We start from the raw sequence: 17,817 nt of genomic DNA, 5'->3' as shown, positions 1-17,817 counted from the left end.
GCAAAACTTGCTTGCAGGGCGAATGTGGGGATTTTGGAGCAGGGAACTTCCTGCTGATCTGCTTCTGCTGGGTGTAACTGCACACACAAGTTCTCTGTAAAAAAGGAAACTGGTGGGAAGAACCCTGCCTGGTCCTTTGCAGACCAACTCAGTGAGGTCTGGGTTTGGCTTGAACAACCGGCCGTCGTTAGAGTCTCTTCTTACCCAGGAGTCCCTTGGGTACCAGCAGTGGGAGCATGAACATATTGAAGTCGTTTCCTACAGATGTACTGGGCAGGCCAGGCTTGCTTAGTTTCCAAGATCAAGGCACTGAATTCATCATGGTTGAGAGCCTCAGCTAAATCCAGGCAATTTTCTTCTCCATGGGTTACGAAGCACCATGTTTCAGCCTTTGCCTAAATATTTTCAAAGAGGAGGAGGGCAGTCCTTTGGGGAAGGCAGTAGCAAGTGCACTACAAACGATAATGGTCCTTTAGGAGGACCCAGCAAGTTAGGGAGATGGCATGACAGCAACTCTTTTCCAGGCTTTGTCCAGGAGTAGCAAAGGCTGGCTGGCTGTGCCCGGTGCTGATTTTCTCCTGCCTGGGTTGGTGGGGACAGGCTGGGGCAGGGCTGGGTTGCAGGAGGCAGGATGGTTCATGTACAGCCAGAGCATCACCACACCTGAGCCAAAGGAGCGCGGTGCCTTGCAACCAGGAGAGCAGTGCTGGTCCCAGCTTTATGAACCTTTATTCTTGTTTCTGTTTGCAGACTGGGAGCAGTTCTTAAAGCCAACTTTTTCCAACTCCCTCCGGCCTTCAGCTTCTGTTCCTGCCTGTTGTCTGCCTCCTCTGAAGACATTGAACACTGGAGCTGCTCTGACTCCTCCCCCAGCTGCAGGTCTGCTTGTGAGCAAAACGGTGGGCTCTGTAGCAGGGAAATCCCTGTTTAACCACAGACAGGCAGTGTTGTGTGTGGGATTCCCTAAGGAGGCACAAAGAAATGCTCTCTCCAGGCTAGGACCCAGCTGCTCTCATCATGCAACAGGCTCAGAAAAAGGTTGGGGGACCAGCAACAAAATACGAGGTCTTTGGTCTCGGTGCAGCTTTCCAGCAGCCTTCAGCTTACAAGAAGAGGTAGGAAATTCCCCAGCGCTGGGGATTTCCTTCGGCTGAAGCTGCTGTAGGAAGGTGCCTGCAGAGGACCTTCCTCAGAGCTGGGGTGATGACCAGCTGGGGCAGGCAGGGGACCTCCAGCAGCGGGACCATAGACCACAGCTCTGGGCAGTGCTGTATCACTGATATTCTGGGAGGCTCTTTCCTTGCCAGGGTAGCAGGATAGTTCACTGCACCTGCATTTATTGCGCCCAGCAGTCCCTTCTCCCAGTCTGGTGGTATCACTGGGCTAGTGACACCTCCTGGGGGCATTTGTATGAGGTCTGTCCTGTATAAAGCACCCAGCAGTGTATGGCCAGGGACAGTGGCCAGGACACTTAGTGAGATGCCAGAACTGCTTTCTCCCCCTTCTCCCTTGGGGTTGGGAGTTCTTGCTGAGGCTTTGAGGAGCAGAACGGGATGCCCCAGCCCTGCCTTTCTCCCAAAGTCAGGACTTTGTGCAGGAGCAACTGCTTGCCAGCTTGCTGCAGCCCAGGCTTGCCTGAGGTTCTGTACAAAGCTCCCTTTCACCTTGGAGCATCCGGAAAACATAATGGGGCAGCAATTACTGGGGCGGGTGCAAGCTTGAGACTGGGAGATAGGTGGCGAGGAGCCAATTATTGTTAATTAGGCATGTTGCTGTTGGCTAGCCTGGGCTTTTGCTGCTGTGCAGGAATTTTTTGCACCAGGGGAGCTCTGTGGCTGGCTGAGCCCTGAGAGGCTGCTGGGAGCCATAGCCCAGGCATGCTTGGGTCAGGGTCAAGCCAGAAAGGCTCAGACCAAAACCTCATGCTAAGCTGATCCCACTCAGATTTCATGCCAGGCTTAGCCTGCATGCTTTCCCTGAGACAGAGATGAAGCATCAGCCTGGGCTGCTCTCTTCTTTGAAGGGATGGGGTTACACATCCCTGCTCTTACACACTGGACCCTCAGGCTGCTGGTCCCTCAACCCCGGCTTCTTTTGCTCCATCATGGACATGCACGGGCCACAAAGGGGAAGCTGAGCACCAGTGCCAAGTGGGAAAGGGACTGATTGTTCTCCAAAGTGATGCCCCCCCCACACCATCCCAGCTTGTCCTGCAGTGTATCTGGGAGTGCATATGGGGGCTACTCCACTTCATAATCAGGGGGGCTGTTCAGTGCTCCCCACACAACTGGGGAGATCCTAAAAACCTGGAGCAAAACCCCTGCTCGTGGGATGGTGTGAGAGCAGGGTGCCAGGATCCCTTTGTCAGTGCAGGATGGGACCTGACCACCTGCAGCATACTCCTTCAGTGGATCCTTGTCTTGTCTTGGTCAATATTTTTGCTTGGTTGCAAAATGGAAGGAGACCTGGAACTTCCCCCACATGGAAGGAGGCCTGGAGCTTAGGTTTTCACTGCTACCTCCTGCCTCTGTGGGATAAAACCAGAGCTCCTGCCCTTCCCCTCCCCACCAGACAGCACCAGGTAGCCCTTTGTTCACAAATATGAGGGTGTAGAGCCGGGGGGAGTCCCAGCCCATGCTTCTTTGGCTAAAACCCATGAGAAGGAAAAATAAGACAGAGCAGGGGTTGAAAAGCACTGCACCGCCTTTCGCTGGCAGAGCAGGAGCAAGAGGGTCCAGGCTGCCAGCCCAGAGAGCCAGACGCCCAGCGCTGAAGCCCGCTCAGGAAATGGTCTTTTCGTTAGGCAGCTCTACACAGCTCTAATTAAATTATGGGATTAGAGCCATCTCATTCCTCACTCATCTGGTGCCAAATGCTTGTTCCGAGGGAGTGCCCTCCATTAAAGGGAAAACTGCCCGCGCAGCGCTCTGCACCAGCTCATCAAGAGAGTTCAGGCTGCCACACAGTCACTCCTTTATTGCACTGCATTGCAGATGGGCTGTCTGGAGCACTGTCATTCATATGTGGCCTCCATCTTCCTCTGGTCCTCGTCTGTGGGCCTTTCAGAAAGCTTTTGGGATGGATAATCCTCTGCTTGCTGCTCTTAGCTCTGCGTGAGTTTGCTTAGGGTGTGAGCACCATGCAGAGGGTCAGTCAGCACAGAGCAGAAAATTCATAGTATGTTCTCGCCCAAGGGTCTGAAGAGGACCAAGACCTTGGTGTGCAAGACACTCTATAAATATCACAAGGTCTGCAACTGATAGGAAAGAACAGTGCACAGGGATCTGACTGGGTGGTGGGGCTGGGAACAAGACCTCACCCTCTAGGAAGCACAGGCAACCTCAGAAAAATAGGTCATAGCAGTCAGTGAAAGAGGAAGCTGCAAGATGCAAAACAGAGTTCCCTTGAATTTGCTTTTGTTGCGTGTAGTTCTTGTTGACAGATGATATAAATTTCCCATCCCAGGCCAGACCTAGGCTGTACCTGGTGATTAGAGATTTGGGCGGTTTCTCAGCTTACACTTTGGCACTGTTTTTTCTTCTGTTGCTTCACAGAGAAGTTGCCTGGGAGACCTGGCACTGAAGGAAAGGCTCTCCTCCTTCCGCGATGCTCCTTGCAATGTGAGTTATCACCACGCTTTGGGGAGCTGGGTAACCTGCAGCTTGGCGAAGCAAGATCCCTTTGGCATGGCCCATGTGCAGAAAAGCATGGCCTCTCCTACACAGTGGTGCCTGTGCTCTCCTACTTACTAAGCAGACACATAGCAGTAATTAAAGCTTGCTCCTTTCACCAGGAGGAGAAGTGTAGGTGATCAGATCAGGAAAGCACCTCCTGTGCTGCAAAGCATGGCCCAGGTGAGGACTAATTGGAGCAATACAGCTTGCTCTTTGAAACATTCCTGCTATGTTATTTGCAAATTCCCACCTCCCAGTGGACTGCTTCTTGCAGGCTACAATGGGAAGTCCTGTTGCTGCTGCACTGTGCACTCAACCCAGCTGGAGGGAAGGACTGCAGGCATCTTCCAGCACAAGCAACTGGCTCTTTCTTTGCAAGGCAGGCACCATATTTCTCGTGCCCTTTGCAAGGTTGCATTTTCCCCCACTGCTGACTGAACGTGGCCATTTTGGCTGGGTCATTGGAGTAGCTAAAACTCAAGTTTCCCTTGCTCATTGTTCAGTGCGAAAGCCCATAAAAGGTCTTCTTGGTAGTGCTGCTGCCACAGGGTCCATGGCATGAATTTAACCTCAGCTGTCTCCCCCGTTCAATCACTGAGCTACATAATTACTCTTGGAGAAGTTGGAGTTTTTTTCCCATCTTCTGCCTTCTTGGCTGGAGGCATAGCATGTCTTACTTTTAATATAGTGCCTTCTCTCCTGGACAAGTTCTCAATCTCTCCTGCTTTTGTAGAGTTAAGTAAAATGGAGAAAATCCTGCCTGAAAAGAAGCATCTTCCCACAAATTGAGTTCATCCTTGGAGATAGTCAAACCACAGTTGGACACAGTCATGAGCAGCTGGATCTGGCTGGACCTGCTCTGAGCAGGGGTTTGGACCAGTGGCCTCTGGAGGTCCTTTCAAACTAAATTACTCTGGTTCTGTGATTCCTGTCTCCTGCAGAGCCATGTTGCTCCCCTTTCTCCCCCCTCTCCCCTGCTCTGTTTCTCCTCAGCAATGACCTGATTCATGAGTGAGCCGCTAACCCCGGCGTGGGAAAGGGCATCCCCTAATGCTGCTGAGATCCCGATCCGCATGCAGAGGGCAGGAGGGGAGCCTTCAAGCTTCAGAGCCAGGACCAAATATTTACCCTGCACATGGTATGTCACGGGCAATTAAGGTAGCTGAGCCAAAAGCAGAGTGGTGAGAGAAGCTGTTTGCTTTTCAAACCGGACCAGCAAGTGCATATTGAATTACCTGTATGCCAGATAATATTTAGCCATAAATCCCATTAACAGCGCTCTGCAGTAATGCAGATGTGAAGGAAGGGAAATAAAAGGAAACAAAATGAGGAGGGGATGGGTTTGGAATGATAAAATAGAAAGGAGGTGAACCCTGGCTGATCGCTCGGTTTGCAGCCGCAGGTTTTTATAGGAAGGGCTTCAGCTCTGTGAGGAAATCAGCTGGAACAGGTCTGGCAGGATAGCTCTCCAAGTGAGAGCTCTTCTTGCAGAATACCAATGATTTGCATCCAAAATAAAGTGGCTAGAAGTAGCTATTTCAGGAGCTCTCCCTGTACTAGGGCAGGAGCGGGGAGGTGGAGGGAACAGAATATAAAACACCACCTGCCTTGGAGAAAAGGAGCAATCCCAAAGGTTTGAGGACAGATCTTCATGCCAGCTAGCCTTTGTGTCAGAACAGCTGGGGTTTGTTTTTCATTTGCTGCTTTGCTTGCTTTATTGCCCTGCCTCTGATATGGGGACAGACTGCTGTCCCCATATCCCAAACCCAGATGGGTTTGTGACCCCCTTGGAAAGTGCGCTGAGGAAGGCTCTGGGAAGAGCTGGGAGTGATGAGAAAGAGAAAAACCACTGTTTGCAGAGGGCTGCCAGTCTTGCAAGCTGTCTGTGCCCGCACTGGGGCTCTCACAGCCACACGGCCCTGTGCTGATGCTTTACGCTCTTACTGCTGGTGGCCAGAAGCAATTAACTAGCAAATGGAGTGAGGACAAAAGGCTAGCATGAATTACAGCCTCACAGGAGGATGCCCTCAGCCCTTTCCTTCCCCAACCTGAAGGATTTGGCACTGGGTTTATCTGGTGCCCGGGCCACCCACCAACCCCCTGAAGCACCGTGGCACGAGGAGATGCCGCACTGTGGGCTGCGCAGCATCGGTACCTGTTCCTGTGGCTGGCCGGCGGGTATCAGCATTACAGGCATGCCCTGGTTTGCCGTAGCCCAGTTTGCCAGCAGGCTCAAGCCTTCGTTGTTAATCTTGGCCAGAGATTTGCCTGGCTTGTTTGAGGAGGAGCCGCGCTGGATGGTTTCTTTTCTCTGAGATGGGCACCGTGCCACACACCGAGCCGTCTCGCTGCCAGGAGCAGCAGGTTCTGGCAGGGGCTGGGACAGTGCTGCTTGCCCAGCACAGAGCTTCCCATCAGCCAGGCAGCCTCCAACCACCCCTCCTCAAACGTCGGCTGCCGTATGTGCCTTTTCCCTCCCAGGGTGCGGGCTGGCGATGTGAGAAATCACGCCTCGGGCATGCAGTTTCCCGAGGAGCGTGGGAGAAGGTTTTGCAGACAGCAAGGCAGCGACCTGAGGCACGTTTCCAGCTCCCCAGTGATGCTGATCCCCGGGCTCCAGCCTTGCCATTGCACCAGCAAGCACCAGCTTGGTCAGGGACCACGTGTTCTTGTTGCATGGGGAGTCTGCAAATGTGAACCACAGCTCCATCTCTCCTCTCCCTTCACCTAAACGGGAAAGAGGGGCCACAGAAAGCTGCTGCAAAGTTCCTGCTTTGCAGGGGAAGTGTCATGACATGTCCATTCATGCCAGGAGAGGACTTGGACACAGCAGCCAGGAGTGATTTAAACAAACTGAGGTGATGTCCAGATCCACACTGGCCATCTGTTTCCTGCAGGACAGGGTATCAGTCCAGGGCGCTGGAAAACTGTGCCATATCAAGCCCTTTGGTTCTGGTTATCAGCTGGTGACAAGGGCTGGTGGCAGGAGGAAAGCTGGGATTTAAAAGCTGTGATGCGAACCCTGCTGTGCTGTTTGTTTCTGGGTCACGTATGAGGCCACACAGAGCTTATCTTCAGAGTCTGGCTTAGCAGTGGCCAAAACTTGATGAATTTATACCTGGGAGAGCCAGAGATCACAGCAGTCACCGCTCCTACTCTGAAGGAATTTGAGGGGGGGAGGAGGGCAGCAGGGGAGAGAAGACGGTCTATTTTGCTCTTGATTTTTCTTTCCAGATGTAGTGATATTTCACTGAAACATTGGCCTTTTTTTTATTAGGGAGTGCTAGAAAATATTTCAGAAAGCCTTCCTTGTCAGCGTGCTGTTCCTTTCCAAAACTTGCCCCTGCATCAGCCAGGTGTATGTGCTGCCCATGATGAAACAAAGCCAAAGCAAAGCCTTCCAGATCTCCTAGAATAAACTGGCACAGCCACAGTCAGCTTTTCCTTTGGTAGCCCAAGCTGCCCGTGTGGCTGCCATAGATGAAAACATGCTGGACCATCAGCCAGGCTGCATTGCTGGTCCTGGCTAACAAAAAGCCCTTGGGACTGGCAGCATCCAATATTTCTGTTTTCTGCTGTACAACACTGTGCACAGGCTGGAGCAAGGCACTGGCTTGGAAAATCAGTGTGGCACCATGCAATGGCTGCTTGTTCCTTATGCAGAGGGTGAACGTGCTCCCCTTTCTTTGACTGATGCTGGAGTGGCCCGTTGACCGGACCAACGCCAAGTGATGCTCCTGTGCCGCTCCTGCTGGTTACATCTTTGCCTGTGATGTGCTCTCTGCACAGATTGCGTATCTGTGGGGGAAGCGGCTGACTCGGATGGCTGGAGAGAGACGCTTCTTTGCAGTGCTCTGCGGGAGCCTGCTATTAAATCTCAGTGTAACAGTGCGCCGGTCACAGCACATTAAATAACAAGGTCACCTGGGCATCTCCTGCTGGGCCCTCGCCAGAACACTACCATAGTGTGGGTGTACGCCTTGTAGCTCTTTACTAGCTCACCTTCGGTGCACAGATAAATCTGTCTCATCTCTCCTCCCGCAGACAGCAGCGGCCATAGACATCGCTCCACCTTGCTTGTTCACCAGCTGCATTGCTCTGTGGCGAGGACCTGTGGGGACCCACTGGCTGGGGATGTGCCCATGCAGGGACACCCTCCTCTACCCATCACGCTCCTGATACACAGGCCAGGCTCCTCCTGTACTAGCTCTTCCTTCCTTGGGTAGGATGTTTTCCAACCTTGAGGGCTTGGAAGTTGACTGTGCTGAAAGCCTGGGTAAAGAGCAAGTTAGGGAAGCATCTTATTAAAGTGTTTTGTTGACGTGTTTACCCTATTTTTGTCAAGCCTGAGGGAGCTGATACACAACTGAAAACAGTTTCAGTTGTTTTTAAGTTCCTTGAGGGCTGCTCTAGGCAAGCATCTTCAGGAAAGCCGATCTGAATTGACTTCCAAATTAGAGTAATTAAACCAAATGAAGTCTTTGCAGGGAAGAGCCCCTGGACGGATGATACACTCAGCTCAGGGTAACTATCCCAGGGCAGCTCTCACACTGCGGTGGGGATGAGATGATTTGCCACCGTCACCAAAAACTTCTCTCTCCTTTCCATTTGCCATGAGGTAGTAGCATGTGCCTGGGACATGTGCTCCTGTCATCCTGATATGCTTTCCGTGTATGCTCCAGTTTGTGAATTCTACTTGTGCCTGTCTGGTATCAATCAGAATTACTGGTGCCAATTTGATCCAGCTTACCTCACTTTGAATCACAGCTATGTTAATCCTTCTTATGCATAGTCACACAGAGGTTTAATGCAATTTAACTGGGAAGCTGCACATTTAATAGAGGCTAACGTTTCTGGGGCTCCCTGTGCAGGACACCTCGCTGTCTGATGGCCACAGCCAGCAGTGACACTTCTACAGCGCTTGTCTGCAGGGGTTGAAATCTTGGTCCGGAGCCAAGGCTTGAATAATTCCTGCTGCCATCTTCCCTGTGGTCCTGAGAAAGTCCTGACCCATGGTTTTGGTTGACAAGACCCATCGTCTCAGATCCAATGGACTTGGATCCAAGCTGTGCCATGTACTGGGGCAATCCTCTCTGACCAAGCCCACTATTGCATGTCTCTGGAATTGGGGAGATTTGTGAGCTCACATCCCAAGGGTCTGGGAAAGACAACAAAGAAATACCAATCTGTGCAGGTTATGCTGTAATCATATAGCCACGTCCCTTCAGAAGAGGTCTGTGTCTCCTGTGCAAAACTTCTTAGGGGTCTGCAGGCAGGTAAAAAGCAGGCTTGCAGAGAGGACAGGGCATTTTGAGGCAGTACCTAGCTTCCCCCCAGCCCCAGCCAGCTGTTCATCCCATCCCAGTGTCTGCAGTGCATGAGTAAGATCCTCTGCCCTCAAGGTAAGAGCTTGCAGGATGTTCAGAAGATCATTTCAGTGTCAGAAATTGTGGTGCTTTGCTGACTGTTATAGCGGATTTAAATGGGAAGTGGCTGAACTAGAACCAGATTGGTATTGCTGTCAGTCTGTTATGGTCTGACTTCTAGATGGAGACAAGCATTGCATTGCATTTGGCTTGCAAGGTGTTAGGGAGACTCAGTGTTCCCCTGCAGCCCCGAGGCAAGGGGTATGTGGTTGAGAGCCAGGTGGAATTTGGAGTCCTTCCGGCACTGAAAATTTTGAAGTGTTGATTTCTTTACTCATCAAAAGCAGAAGCCAACTTTGCAACCTCAGAGCTTTATGCCGGACAGATCTGCAAGCTGACCCAGAGAAAAGCAAGGAGAAGAAAGTACTAAATGGGGCAAGAACTGCCAATTTCACAACAATTATCAAGAAATACTGAATTGAAATATTCCCTAAGGATGGGGAAAAAGTCAAACCAAAGGAGTTATTGCTGCTCTTTGACCTGGAAGTCAGATGTTGCATCTCTCCTTGGGAATGTTTCTGTTTCTCTGACCAGTTCCTGACCTTTCTCAAAGAGCTCTTCAACCCCAGACAAGAGAGAAAGGGGCCTTCCCATGCCTCACTTGTTCTTCTTGCTTTTGCCACTGTTGCTTTCCCCCACAAAGTGTCACTGTCACCATATGTAGTAGAGGCATTTGCTTGTGTTTCAGTGCCATACACTGGCACCCCAGTCCACCAGGAGCTCTGATGCCCTGTGTTTTATCAGTCCTCTGCACACTTGATGTTCTTGGCCAAGTTGGCCAGAGCAATGCCTTGGGGAGGGACAGTATGTAGAAGCTGAAAGCTCCCTGCCGGCTAAGTGTTGGTCATCAAAGTGGCCCCTTGCTCCTAGATTAACCACTGCCTTCTTGTAAAGCCTGGAATTGACTTCTTTTAACAAAAGCAATGGCTGCAGTGGGTTAGATCCCCAGTGGAGGGGAGCTGATCCTCTTGAACTGCTTTCCAGATACTTCAGCCCAAATCCTCTGGCCTCACGAGGGTGTAGAAGCAAATGGCCAACCCCCCCCGCAATTCTGCTGCTGATAATCCACCTCTGGGAGTCAGGAGCAAGGCTGGTGGGCAATGTCCTGTTTGCAGCCTGGAGTTGAAGGAGGGTGTGTTTCTCCCCCGTACATGAAGACCACGCCAAGCACAAAAGCCCAGGGGGCTCTTGACAAGCCTCCGAGTGTCTGATGGGAGCAGCTACGAGTGGGGTCTGAGGAGAGGTGAAAGCAATGCCTGGTTCCTGCCTGGCAGCCACGGACACTGGGGCATCATCTCAGGGTCCTTTCAGAGCCACCATCGTTCCGATGGATCTGAAAGGAAAGATTTCAACATGCTCCACTTGCAGGGGAGGTCAAAGAGAGCAGGAGAAATAGTTTGGTGCATGGTTGCATTGGCTTTGAAACCTCTGGCTTTGCTGGAGGAGTCTCAGTAGACCTCATGGAGTGATTTTGCAGAATGGAAAATGGATGCAGGCTGGAGGCAAAGCGTTCTTTCTTCAGCTCTCTATTTTTTTAACCAGGCTCTGAAGCCCTCTCCTGAGTACTTGTTTTCTTGGGTTTGGTTTGTGGTACTTTCACTGCTGCTATTTTGGGGGGGGGGGGGGGGAAGTGATAAAAGGGAAAAGGAAGAAAAGGTTTCTTTTTCTGTTCTTTTTTCTTAAAGCCAGAAATGAGAAAATGGAAAATATAAAAGAACATGTAAATGCCCCAATTCTTTCAAAATAGCTCCTCACCCATTTCCACTCTCAATTACAGATTTTGTGCCTCGGGAAAAAAAAAAAAAAGGTAAACTGTGTATCTCCTGTAGAAATACAGGGGCATTTTTCTTAGTCCACACTGGCTTGGGTACTGACTTAGAGACATGGGGAGACTTTCCTTTGACTTTGGCAGCTTTGAAAGACCCATTGTTCCTTAACAGCGATCCTTTATGCTGATGTGCACATTTTGTGTGCATCTGTCAACAGGGGAGGGGGAAATTATTGAAATGGGTAATAAAGGAGATGAAAACAATCTGTGCTGGTCTCTGGATAATAACCAGCTGACTTTAAGCCTAAGCCCAGCTGATAACAGTTAATAATAAATGGGCATTAATTAAAGCTAAATTACAGGGGAAGGTGCAGGCTTGGCTCTCAATCCAATTAGAGTCCTGTAATTCATAACGGAGAGAATCTGTCCAGCCTGTGAATAAATGATCAAAGGCTAGCAAAGTCAACAGCAGGGCTGTGTAATAGTTTAGATGATGCCTTGATAGGGAAGAGGCCAGAGGAGGATTAACAGATAACTGTGGCCAGACAGTTTGTTCGGTTTGCCATGCAGCATGCCAGAAAGATACGTGGTGGTGCACGTGTGAGAACGCAGAGCTGAACCATGGTGTGGCTCCAGAAGGTTTTGAGAGGAGCCCAAAGGGAGGGTATGAACCTGATGGGAGGAAGAAATTCATCGTGAGCCCCTCATGGTGACAACATGAGGAAAAGGACCCTAGGGAAGCTGGTCGGGTCTCTAGATGGTGGGCACCAAGGCCATTTAGACAACCATTGGTGACATGCCATTAAAAGGCAACAAAGAGCTGATGGCTGTGGTCAAGAGCGTCCACTGCATCTCAGAAACAGTGTCATGCCCACAGTGACATTTACTTTGGCATTTAAACAGGGTTGTCCCTGGAGGTGATTCCCTACCTGGAAGGTCCTACCCTGGAGGTCCCTCCCCACCTAGACTTGTCCTTCAGCTCCCAAGCCAGGAGCAGCTCCAGTCCAAGCAGCCCCACAAAGGAAGTCCAGCACAGGGCCAGGAGGAGTAGACAGGCCAGCAAGTTTTGAGGGCCTGGGAATTACGATTGTACCAACGTGGTTTTACCAGGGCTGAAGAGAAGCACCTACAGCCACTCCCTCCCCCTGGCCATGCCTGGGGCCAAGCTGGCTCCCAGCTCTTCTCAAAACACAGCCACCCCAGGGAGTTTTGCACCACAGTGTTGTGAAGGATGCTGTGCTGTGCATCAAGCAGAGGGAGATGACAGCTGCTCACTTCACTGCCAGAAGCAAAACTGAGGCTGGTACAAGTTCAGACCTGACTGTGATGTGCCATGTGTGTGAGGAGGGAGACTCGGAGGAGACATTGACCTCAAAGCTGACAAGTCCATTGACAAGGGAGCAGTTGCTCACTGGGAACCGAGGATGTGACCCAAGAAGAAGCTGGAGGTGGAGCCCAACATGCCACCATCTCTGGCAGCATCAGCAGCACTGACAAACTGAGGAGAACAGGCCATGTGGTGGCTGAGGGTCATTGACCAGTGAATGCTGGAAGAATTCATTTGAACCAACAGTTTCAGGGTGTTCACACACTTGGGGACAAAAGACTCAGTTTTAAATCTCATGGTGTTTAAAGAAACTTTAGAATATATGCCATCTTCCAAAGGCCCCAGAACCACCAACTATGAGGAAAAATACAACATTTTCAAAGCTCAGGCGCACTCAGACTTTCAGATGTGTCCTACAAATGATCTTCAAATGCTACGTAGCTTCAGCGATACTCTGAAAATGCTGTTCTGGTCCAAAGAAACTCCACGTGTTTTCTGCCTGTTTCTGCTATTTCTTGTCTGCAGAGCAGCTGATGCAGACGTGCTATTCAAGATTAAAGGGAATGTTCTCACTCAGGAATAAATGTGAGGGTTTTTTGGTTTAATGTAATGAAGAGAATGCATTTTGCATTTTTGCTCAATACAACTTTGTGTTACAAGTATCCACAAAGGTAATTTAGAAGGATGCTCTAGTTTAGACTTGCACCCTGTGTAATTACCCACCAGGTGTAGGCTGATCCTTGTGGCACCCATGTGAAACGTAAGCTGGAGGATGGCTGACACAGCTGAGGAGTTGGGGCTTGCTGGGACCAGATGAGTGCCAGCTTGCACCGACCCTGGTGGTAGGAGCCAGAGTAAAGAAGCTGGCAAAGCTTAGTCTCCTTTGCACAGCTTTGTCAGAAGCAGCCAGTTACTGACTCGGAGCGGTATTTCCTAAACGGCACAGCCCATGCTTTCCAGGCCAGCGTCTGCGTGTGCCTGCACGCAGAGCAGCTGTATACAAAGGACACTCCACACATACCATGCTGGTGGGCAAGGCTGGGTTTGCTACAGCACGGCCACGCTGTCTTCAATAAGCGGTAAGAGGGAACCTGACTCCCCGGATACTAAGGCAGTCATGAAGAATGAGCCAAGCCCGGAAATATTTTGATTATCCTTTTCCAAACAAATCCATATTTGCAGAGGCTTGATCTTCCACATTTCTGGGAGCCAGACCTGGGTGTGCTGACAGCAAGAGCAATTTTGGGGGGACGTTCAGTTGAGGCTTAATAGTCCTGGAAAGAAACCAAACCCCTTTGGTCCTCAGTAGCACAAGGGACTGAGCTCCTACACAGTTCCCCCAATGGATTGGCACCTTCGGCACCCAGCCCTGATGTGAACATCTGATGTGATGCTGAAGGCATTGCTTAAAGAGCATGCCTCAGATTTGAATTTCCTTCTAACTGAAGTATCAATATTAAAGACTTCAGCATGATTATGGGGTCCTGTTGTGTAGAAAATTACCTTCAATCCATTTGACTGTATCTGAGATTATTTCTTTCCCTTCCTGACCTCCAGAGATTATTCTGGAAAAACAATACTCAAGGTCCTATGGCAGGAGGAATAAAAATAGCTGAACAGATGAGCTGGTCTCTCTGACAGTACGAATACTTCCAAGTGCTTATAGTACAGAGAAAATGAACCCTGCAGCAGGAAACAGAGGGAATCCCTATACAAAAGAAGGAAATCTGGGAAGAATGACTAATCTAGGAGAGGAAACTAGGTGCTGTGGCCTGCTGTTAGCAAGGCAAGTGTCTCTCAAAGCATCAAGCCAATGTGCATGTCATGCACAATGCCCCAGTACAGCTGATCGTTCCTGGTGGAGTAGGGCTGCTGGGATCTCCCAGGGTTTCAGAGACAGAGGCTCTGAGGACTCAAGTACTCCCATCTGAAGAATGGTGTGGGGTGAAATTTGAAAATGTCTCTAAAATGCCAACCTGGGAACTGCTTATACCTGAAAGTCATCAAGGTCATTTAGAATGGAAGCCCAATTTAAGCTTCCAGTGCTGGAAACTGTTGCTTTTAGGAGGAGTGATGACTGAGATGGAGCTTGCCGGCTCCTGTAGCCTCCTGTGAGTGCCTGCTGTGTGATGTGATCCTCTTGTTGCAAGAAATGCCTCTGAGACAACAAAAAACCCACAATAAGCACATACACTTCTAATCCATTTTGCCCTTTCCATCCATCTCCCCTTTCATGTTAGCAGAGCTGCCCTCCTTTCCCAGGGCTCCCCGCCCTTGGGAATTCCTGGGGAGGGGAGATGTGGGCTTTGGCTTTGGCTTTAACAGTTAGCTACCAAGATTATGCTGGGGAATAATTTGACCTGTTGGTGAATGAGGGCTCATACTTTAGAGATGACTTGGCTACAGCACTCACAGGACTTTGGGGAAGTAAGAGAACAGATAAGAAAATAAGGAGGAGCTGAAAAACAGGCAAGACTGAAAAACAGGGAAGTGAAAAAAACAGGAGGACTGAAAAACAGGCAAGAAAAGCTCTCACTATCACTTCTACCTCAAGCAAAAGACCAGTCATCATTGCTTGAGGCATGGATGGGGAGAGATTGAAAAATAAGCCACTAAGCTTCCCGTCATCTGCAGGTTTGTCCTGCCAAGATGTGAGCTCATTAGGTGGAAAAAATTCATCAGGACACCCTCCTCCACAGCCTATGCCTGACCTCATACCTTTTAGAGAGCAGCATCCCACAGGCTCAGTGCGTGTCACTCTCTTGAGCATAGGCACTGGAGAATTTGCAATGCTATAGACACTTCCCTGTGCCCTTGCACAGCACTGGTGACCCACTATCAAGCTGGTCACTGCCAACCCTTCCTCTTGGCACCCCTGCCTGTGTTTAATGCTGGTCTGAATCCATTTCAACCCTACCCACCAAAAGCTTGCTGTCACTGCCTTCAGGGTGGACTTGGTTGCTTCAGCAGAGCCCTCCAGCACAAGTCAGAGTCAACAGTCTCAGACCCCATCACCCTCCCCTACATTGCCCTGTGGCAGATTCAAAGACCTTGACCATGCATTGAGCAACCCTGGGATCTCTAATGCAGAGTTGCTGCTACGGTATGTGAAGACTTGAGTCAGGTCATAGCAGGCTCCACGGCTCCAGTTCAGTGATGGATGGATATGCCATACCCCAGACCAGGGGTTATCTAGGCTATTTAGGTTATTCGAGGCATCTACGTTATCTCGGTATTCAGTATCCACCCCTCTCCACGATCCTGGATAGCAGAAAACAGGTTTCATCCACACAAGCTTCAAACTTTAACTTTTAGCTGCTCCTTTTCTCCTCTCCATCACATGCTGCTTCTGCCCCAACGCATCTCACTTGATTTCACTGTATTCACTGGAAAATGGTGTAAGAGTTTCCTTTAGGCTGCTAAATTATCACAAAACCAGAGCACAGCATTCAGAGGGTTTTGTTTAATAGCTTACAAAAGCTGGGAGGCAGCCTGCTCTGTGGGAATGGGCTTTGAACAGAGAGTTACAGTTCTCCTTGCAGCCGCTGGCCCAGCCGGGACTTGCAGTTGTTGTCCTGACCCACGGGTCCCCATCCCTAGCTTGCTTGAATCCAGCCAAGGGGAAAAAGAAGACGAGACACAGTGGGAGTCCATGGAGGAAGGGAGATGGGCTTGTGATGCTGATTCCTCTCTCTTCTATTTTATGCATCCTAAAAACCATTTCCCCTGATCTTTTAGGGAGTGCATTTGGAGCTGTGGGTGGCAGACAGGCTCTGGTAGTTGCTACCCTTCAGTCTTTTAGAGGTAGAAACCCTTCGTAGGCAGCATCTTCAAAGGCAGATGTTATCTCTTTTCAAACAGATGGCCCTCTGCCCCCAGGAGATCTTCCCAAAGGGACAGGGTGCCCACTGCATGGTCACAGGCCAGGCAATGAGCATGAATACATGGTCTAGAGGAGAGGCACTGAGGATGTCTGTGTCCATTTGGATTTCTCCACTGTGGTTGGATTCTTTGATATCTCACAAGGAGTGATTCATGCTTGGCCCTTTCTTTGTGGCAGGGGTTTTTATAACAGCTTTCTCTGATGTATAATAAGAGCTGAGTGAGTGATGAATTCTTCCCTCACTCAGGATATTTATAGCATTTTTCTTTCTCCTCGAGCGAGTCACCTATTTTCACAAGGCTCGTAGGCGCTCCGTGTCAGTGAGACTTCAGCTCCTCTGCCAAATCTGGGGGAGACTGGCCAAAGGGTTCCAAAGTTTCTCAGGACTGGGATGGCGGACTGGCTGGTGGCATGTGAGTTCCCCATTGCACAAGCCTTGCATCTTAAGAAATCAAGCTAAAAGCCACAAGACTACACAGTTCGCCCTTTATTTTTGCAAGGGTCACATTTCCCATCTGCTTCTCCATGGATGAACAGGCTAACATTTTGTTTCTCAGTTTGCACTGGAGCTGGGTTCTCAGTATTTTGCTGTGGAAGCTGGGATTATATTGGTATCATCTCTTCCAGGGTGCATCAGTTCTGACCATACCAGGTGGGATGAGATTCAGAGCAGCTGGTGTAGGTTTATTATAGCTCTCCTGCTTACACAGAATGGATGTGGACCAGCACGGATTTTCACCAGGGCCTTATTCTGCACTCTGGGTAAGCAAGTATAGCTACCTGACTACTTCTGTGTCCCAAAACCATGTGTCTGGATACCTGTTTTCACCTGGAGGGCTCAAGAAAGGGGAGCAGGTCACCAGCTAAGTCACCAAGATGTCCATCCATCTCCCCAAGTCACTGTTTTGTAGTCTCATGTTCAGAGCTGGAGCCGCAGGAATGAATGCTTGCACAATGGAAGTTCGAGCCTACGGGAGGTCTCCTGTCTAAGCAGAAAAAAATGACAGGTTTTAAAATACTTCATAGCCATTTGTAACTCTCTCCAAGGAGAGTGTTTTGTCTTCTGCTTCATCAGTGCATACAGACTGCCATCTCCCATTATGGGAATAATGTAAAATAAAATACAATAAAACTGAGAGAAAAACAGTATTCTGAGGGCTTTTCCCATCTGTACCTAATCCACTGCTTCTGTTTTTTTCCCCATGTTTCCCTTTTTTTGGTGTTTTTTTTTTTTACTGCCAGAAGAAAACCAGAAGACTTCCCCCATCATGGATGCTTTTTGCTCCCTTTACCCTGGCCAGGCTCCCAGGTCTCCCCAGCATCTCTCCCTCTGCAGATGCTGCCCCTGTGACGGTGCTGCCTGTGCTCTGCATCCCCCATCTCTGGGCTGGTCTGTGGCCCAGGTTAGCCCCCACATCCCCCCTTCCTCTGCCTGGGGGTCGGAGGGGCTGCCTTGTACCATCCTCCGGCAGCTCTGTGCACTTGTGCCCTCCTCCTCTTCCCACAGTCTGATTTATTGGGTTTATCTTTCCCTTTTACAGCCACCCTTCACTGCACCTGATTGCAGTGACCTCTGGTCCCTGCATAGCTCGCATTCCTCTGGGGGGGCTGCAGGCCACCGGGAAGGGCTTTCTCCTTCCCTGGGCCACTCCAGATGAGATCAGTGGAGTCCCTTGTCTGTATCCATCCATGCTGGCACCCAGCCCTATGCTTTCTTTGCCCCAAGTGCTTGCCCTGGG

The 17,817-nt window shown here is 50.1% G+C and overlaps 1 long non-coding RNA gene across 1 annotated transcript; it reads left to right on the top strand.

Annotated features, from left to right (window-relative positions):
• The first annotated feature begins 987 nt into the window (after nt 1-987).
• Nucleotides 988-17,209, top strand: LOC121233404. Its single transcript, XR_005932725.1, has 3 exons — nt 988-1,115; nt 3,555-3,620; nt 16,706-17,209. It is a non-coding gene; the product is annotated as an uncharacterized LOC121233404 (long non-coding RNA).
• Nucleotides 17,210-17,817: the final 608 nt, after the last annotated feature.

The sequence above is a fragment of the Aquila chrysaetos genome, chromosome 6, assembly GCF_900496995.4.
Source record: "Aquila chrysaetos chrysaetos chromosome 6, bAquChr1.4, whole genome shotgun sequence".
NCBI classification, from domain to species: Eukaryota; Metazoa; Chordata; class Aves; order Accipitriformes; family Accipitridae; genus Aquila; species Aquila chrysaetos.
Note: the sequence above shows the minus strand (reverse complement) of the source record. Positions and strands in the feature narration are given on the sequence as shown.